This window comes from Tupaia chinensis, unplaced genomic scaffold, assembly GCF_000334495.1.
Source record: "Tupaia chinensis unplaced genomic scaffold, TupChi_1.0 Scaffold000450_1, whole genome shotgun sequence".
Taxonomy (NCBI): Eukaryota; Metazoa; Chordata; class Mammalia; order Scandentia; family Tupaiidae; genus Tupaia; species Tupaia belangeri.
The window spans coordinates 931,382-938,417 of NW_006159956.1; the positions used below are offsets into that span (position 1 = coordinate 931,382).

The 7,036-nt window shown below is 51.4% G+C and overlaps 1 pseudogene; it reads left to right on the plus strand.

The window, feature by feature from the left end:
- LOC114009057 (40S ribosomal protein S4-like) overlaps positions 1–1,688 on the plus strand; it is a 5,179-nt pseudogene extending 3,491 nt beyond the window's left edge.
- Positions 1,689–7,036: the final 5,348 nt, after the last annotated feature.

Here is a 7,036-nt window from a genome sequence, read left to right on the forward strand (position 1 = left end):
CCTGAAGAGAGAGTTTCAAAGCAGCAGAATTGTTTTGCTGGCTTTGAGAAAGTAAACTAGGGGCCAGGCAGTGTTGCAGTGGCAACACAACTGGACCCACATAGGCTAGGTCCTGGGTTCATGTCCTCAGACCTCCCTGAGCACACAGTGTACGTGTGCGAGTCTGATCTGGGCTGGTTGAGCTGGGGGGGTGGATCATGGCGTGAAGACAATGTTGGGAGTTCCTATCTCTTTTTCTCTCTCCCAGGGGAAAAAAAGACATAAATAAACTTAAAAAAAAAAATAAAAGAAGCAAGAACCAAGTGGCAGGAATGGTGCTTAGCTTCTAGGACCTCAGTCCTACAACCGCAGGGATCTGAATCCTGTCAACTACCCACGAGCGTGGAGTAGGACTTTCAGATGAGCTTTCAGATGAGATCGGGCTTTCAGATGAGAACACAGCCCTAGACACCTCCAAAAGGCCCGCCTTTCAACACCATAATCCCATTAAATTTTCAGCCACTTCATCCCATGATAATGGCTGACACATGAATCTGGGGCACGTAGCATTCTCCATTGTTGAAAACATGGGAAGCGGTGTTCGGCGGGTGGATATAGCTCCATTCGCCATACGTCAGGCAGCATTGCCTACCGTGTGTTTGTGTTGGATAGTCACGTGCCAGTGACGTAGTGAAGAAGTCCTCCCAGGGGAAAATGCTAAAGGAACTGGTGAGGCAGGACTGATAATGGGGGGACACCCAGCAGAGGGAGAGGGGCTGGCCTAGCCTGACCCTGCAGGGGATCTGGTGCCCAAGTCAATATTCAACATTTGTTCCCCCGCTCCCCAGGCACTGGATCAAGGCTAGGGGGTGGGGAGTGGGGACCTGTCAATTCCCAGGCACTTCCTGCTTCCTGCCTCTGTGTGGCCTCAGCACCCTGGGGGTGACCTGCAGAAGGAGAGCTGCAGGTGCTGGCAGCTTAACTGGGTGGGGAGACATTGAAAAGGAATCCCAGGCTCTTTCTGTTCCTAGGGAAGCCGTGGCTCAGGGTCCTGAGGAGCGTCTGAAGCGGGTAGCAGCTCCACAGCTTTGGATGCTGGGTAAGTTGAGCCGTAGGTCTGCTCCTCATCCACCCACTGGGCCCCACGAGCTGAGAGAATGTCTTGCTCTTGTCACTTCCCTAGGGAACAGACTCGAGTCTGCCTTAACAGGCGACGGAGTAAAGGAGACCTGCGTGCAGGTTCGTTAAGGTTGATGGCAGAGAGACACAGCCTACCCTTCTGGCTTTATGGATGTCACCAGCATTGACAAGACTGGAGAGAATTTCCGTCTTATTTATGACACCAAGGGTCGCTTTGCTGTCCAGGGAGGCCAAGGACAAGTTGTGCAAAGTGAGAAAAATCTTCATGGGCACAAAAGGAATCCCTCCTCTGACGACGCCATTCGGACTGATTTGGAGACTGGCGAGATTACAGATTGCGTCAAGTGTGACACTGGTAGCCCGTGTGTGGTGACCGGAGGAGCGGACTTGGCAGAACTGGTGTGATCACCAACAGACAGAGACACCCTGGCTCCTTCCAGGTGGTCCATGTGAAATATAACCATGGCAACAGCTTTGTCACGTGACTCTCCAACATTTTTGTTGTTGGCAAAGGCAGCAAGCCATGGATTTCTCTTCCTGGTGAGGATTGTCTGCCTCACCACTGCTGAAGGGAAGAGCCTGGGGGCCGAAGAGCGAGGGTGAAATGGTCTCTAGACGTTACGTTGCAGAGGTCATTGTGATTCAGCGCAAGAAAAGGGGAAGGAGAAAGGGAGAAGAGGGGAGGGAGAGGAGGAGAAAGGAAGCCCAGGGGTCTGGTAGAGAGCAGATACTATCAGACAGGGGGAGACCGTTAGACCCCGTGTATGGGGATGATGGGTTCCGCACACTCCAAGCTGTTTCTACCCCAGGCCCTTGGCACTCACTGTTGCTTCTGCCCAGAGTAGTCACATTTGCTCAGATGGTTGCATAACTTGTCTCCTCCATTCTTTGCATTTTTTAAAAAGAATTATTTATTTTATTTATCATCATCATTATTATTTAATTTGACCAGAAAGAGAGAGAGAGAAAGTGAGAAAGCAAGCTGCCAGATCTGGGACGCAAAACATGGTTGACCATGTGGGAGTCCAGTGCCCCAACCACCATGTCATCTGTTGGCCCCTCAATTTTTTTTTTTTAAATACCAGAGAGCATATGGGAGAGAGAGAGAGAGAGAGAGTCCTTCTAGTAGGATCTGTTTATACAGCAATTCTTTCTTCCATTCCAAGATTTTGGGCATGCACGCACCTGTGCCCAGCACTTTCGTCAAGCTACCAGGCTGGGATTCGGACATCTGCTGGCTGTATGGGATCCGGCTCCCTCCACTCAGCACGCAACCACTGTGCATTGGGCTGGCCCAGTTGTTTCAGTCATTGTTCAAATGTCACCCCCTCAGAAAACTTTCCTCTGACCTCCTTATGTCAAGAAGCCCCCTACTCCTACCTATCACTTTCTGTTTCCTTAGATGTCTTTTTTTTTTTTTAAGAGGATTTTGCTATAGGACACGTGTGCTTGCCAGAAAGACAGAGAGAGACAAAGAGATAGAAAGCAAGAAATCACACACACACACCCCCCCCCACGCAAGGCGGATGGCCACGCTGCAATCCCTTCTCCTCCATTCTCCTCTCGGGATCTTGGGCACGCACGCACATGCACCTGGTGTGAGTTTAAGCCACCGGGTCTGGGACTCGAACCACGGTCGACTACATGGGAGTCCAGCGACATAGCCATTATGCCAACTGCTGGTCCCAGATGTCTTATTTTTTCTACCTAGCCCTAAACTCCACGTGACATTATAGTAATCACTCATCTCATGTTAACTGTTAGTTTAGCATTCACCTTTTGTGACGCCCTGCTTCACGGGAACAGGGACTTTGCCCAGCTGATCCCCACCTCACCTTAGGGCTAGCACAGGCACCTGCACACAGTAGGTATCTCATTCATATTTGTTGGATGCATACATGGGCCATTTAAAAGATTTTTGAGAGTCATTTTGACCATATACTATATAGAGAGGTCTTCAGAGAGTGCACACGGAATGCATATGGTGAAACAGTTTTGCATGGATTCCAAGAAACGTCTGTACCAAAATGAGCTCATGTTTTAATTCTGTTTTTCTTGTGGGGCCAGCAGGTGGTGCGGTGCTTGAGGAGCTGGACTCCCACATGGCTGATCACGGTTTGAGTCCCGGACCTGGGGCCTGTTTTCTCACTTTCTCCCTCTCTCTCTCTGTCTCTCTCTCACTGTCTCTGGTGAGCGCACATGCCCTGTAGCAAATTAAAATAATAGTAATAATAAATAAAAATGAAATAAGTAACTCTTTAATTCCATTTCCATGGAGGTTTTGAAGCACCCTCATACTGGACTCAGCCCTCCACCTCTCACTGAGTACTTCCTTCCTCTGCACTGGGCTCTGGGAACACACTGTAGAGGAAAGTGGGGCTCCTGCACTCCAGGAGCTGGGGTACATGGACCGTTGCTCTCTCCCGGGCATCTTCCCCTTTCCAGTCCTGTTCACTCACTCGCTTAGCAGTCTCCCCCCGGGCGCACTTCCTCATAGCGTCACTCACGTGTGACTGACACAGACACACAGGGGACATTGCAGCAATGTACACAGTAGCACTGAACATGCCTGTGCACGCAGATGTAGCCAGAGCCGTGCGAATTTTAGTTGTTGACCTCCCTGGGCCCGGTTTTACTCCTTTGTCAAATGGAGACAATTATGCCTCGCCTGCAGGATTATCGCGAGGATAATAACATAACACAGGCGAAAGTGGAGAGTTCACCTGGAACTCTGTCACACGTTAGGTCTGTGATGGGAGAAGTGCCCGTATGGGTAAGCCCTGAGCTGGCTTGTATCTCAAGGAGATGAACACAACACCCACACCTACACACACCTACACACACACACATACACACACCCCAAAAGTATATGCTTAGATGCTTTTCTCCCACTCAAAATCAGTTCATTGGAAAATTCTAGGAGTTGAAACTTTCTTGGTCAAAACTAACACCAGCTAACACTTTGTTTTAACAGCTTTCATTATGTTTTGAGGACTCTTCTTTAATTATATAAAGTGATGTACATATGATCCGAACTAATTCCATCCTCAAAACAATCTTACGAGGGTTGCCCCGTGGTCTTAGTGGATTGGGATCTGCTTCCCGAATGGCTGATGGTGGCTTGAATCCTAGACTCGAAGGCTTGTAAAACACACTGTGCACGTATGTGTGCCCCAAATCCTCACAGGATGTAGAAATGGAGGAGAAAGGATTGTAGTATGACCACACCCCAAAGGAGGGTGCTTTCTCCCTGTCCTCGCTCTCCGTCTCTCTATGAGCTCATGCACCCTCTGGTCAGCTATGTGTCCTTTCCTCACTTCCCCACAAGTCTAACCTCCTGCACCCTCAACTGGAGAGACAGAGAGAGACAGAGAGATAGAAAGCAAGAAATCATTCCCTGGGGTGTTGGCCACACCACAAAACCTTCTCCTCCAACTCCTCTTGAGATCTTAGACATGCACGCACATGCACCTGATGTGAGTTTTAAGCCGCCGGGTCCTGGACTCGAACCGCGGTCAACTACATGGGAGTCCAGTGATGTAACCATTACGCCATCTGCTGGTCCCATCCTCTGGCAAACGTTTTTTTCAAGAATTATTTAATTTGTATTTATTCATTCGTTTATTTTAATTTGACAGGAAAGACACACACACACGCCCACGCACGCACACACACACACACACACACACACACACAGAAAGTGAGAAAGCAAGCCACCAGGTCCGAGATCTGGGCCTTGAACCATGGTTGGCCATGTGGGAGTATCCAGCATCTTAACCATTACGCCATGTCCCCTCTCTGGTGAATTTTTAGAAGAGAGAGAAAGAGAAAACAGTCCCATGTAGATAGTCTTCTTCTCCCACTTCACTGCTGAGACCACTGGGTCTCCAATGTGAAAACACAACTTGGAGATAAACGCAACTTGACTTCCATGTCCGTCTCGATGCCTTCCACCTGCTGCTCGCCGTGGGCCTATGCACTTGGGCCTGTGGAACGCAGTCAGTCACGTCCGGGTAACTCCACCTGCGAAGCCATGGTCAAAACGCCAGACAGGTGTGAGCCCCACAGAGCCCAACCTGTGGACTTCCTTCTGAAACGTCGTCTGTGCAGTTCTGTGCCTCCAAGGAAGGGCTGGCGTTTGTAGAGGGAGGGCCCTGGGGCCTGGGAAACCTGCCTGACACGGGCATCACTGCGCAGGGCCTGGGAAGCACTGACTCGGCTGAGGCGCCTTTTGGAAAGGCATTCCTCTAAGACTCTCCCTCACAGAAGGGGACAAGGTGTCCACCGTGTGAAAACCTTGCAGCGGCTTGGGAACCAGAAGTTGGCGTAATGGCTATGTCGCTGGACTCCCATGTAGTCGACCGCAGTTCGCGTCCCGGACCCGGTGGCTTAAAACTCACACCGGGCGCGTGTGCGTGTGTGCCCAAGATCCCGAGAGGAGAATGGAGGAGAAGGGATTGCGGCGTGACCATCCCCCCTGGGGGGTGATTTCTCACTTTCTGTCTCTGTGTCTCTGTCTGTCTGGCGAGCGCATGGCATGCGCCCTATAGTGAAAACCTCTCAAAAAAAAAAAGAAAGAAAGAAAACCTTGCAGCGGCTCACCCCTGTCTCTGGAGGAAGAGGGGCGGAGACTCTTCCTGGGGATCCTCCCCTACTCCATTATGTGCACCCCTTCCTGAGGTCTCACTGAAGCACTGGTGTTTCCTGATGGGTTCCTGTTTTCTTCACACCTTTGCATCGTTTTTCACTGGAAAGCACCTGATCTTTGAGAACTCAGTTCTGGGGTCTCCTGGATGAAGCCGCATGTGCTCTCCTGGGTCAAATGGGCAGCCTTCCTATGCCCGGTCTGGGCTGTCTGCAAAGGTCCAAGAACAGAGAAGAGTATCGGTTGGTCATTTGTCACCTCCAGTGACATATGTGCTCCGTAAGGGCAGAGAGCCTGTACTCCCAGTTCCCTGGACAGGGCCCCATACTAATCACCTACTATTTACTGGGCTCCACGTGTCTCGCACTGTTTGGGTACTGGGGACACAGCAGAGGACAAGGCAGACGGAGGCCCTGTCCTCGAGGCTTAGATTCTCATGGGGCAGCAGGCAAGGCACACACAGGGCAAGGAGACGATGTTCAGGTTGGGTATGTGCTGTGCAGACTGCAGAGGTTGCATGGTGGAGGAACGGGGTGTGCGGAGGGGGCACTCAGTGAGGGTGGTCGGGGCAGGCCGTTTGAGGAGCCATGTCTGAAGTGGAACCTACATATGGAAAAGAAGAGACTGCGTGGATTCGAGAAGGGCAGGGAGCAGACAGAGCAGCATATGCAAAGGCCCTGAGGCAGGGGCACGCAGGGCCTATCTGGCGACCGAAGGAAACCAGTGGGGCTGGAGCAGAGAGGACAGAGAGACTGAGGTCTGTGAAGGCGGCAGAGCCCCACATGCAGCCTAGCAGGTGTGGAGGAGAGCGTGGGCTTGGCTCCAGGTGCGGGAGGCTCCTGGAAAGAACTCGATGCTCACCATGAGCTTGATGCAGGGGTATAGCCTGGGGCTGTTGTGAGGTTCTGAGCACCAGGTGGTGGCTGATGCTCAAATCTGCTGCAGCCTGGCCTCCTCCATGTAGATTTGGAGAGGTGGAAGGCTGCAAATAAAAATGGAGAGAGTGATGGACCAGCAGGTGGCAAGGTGGTTAAGGTGCCAGACTCCCACAGGACCAACCATGGTTTCAATCCCAGACCTGGTGGCTTGAAAACCATGCGAGTGACATATGTATACCCACAATCCCAGGAGAAGAATGGAGAAGGGATTGCAGCATGGCCGTCTTCCCTGGGGGGTGATTTCTTTCTCTTCCTCTGTCTTTCTCTGGGCCGTGCACAAGCCTAATGGCAAAAACCTACTCCCTCCCCCACCCCCCCCAAAAAAAGAGGAAAG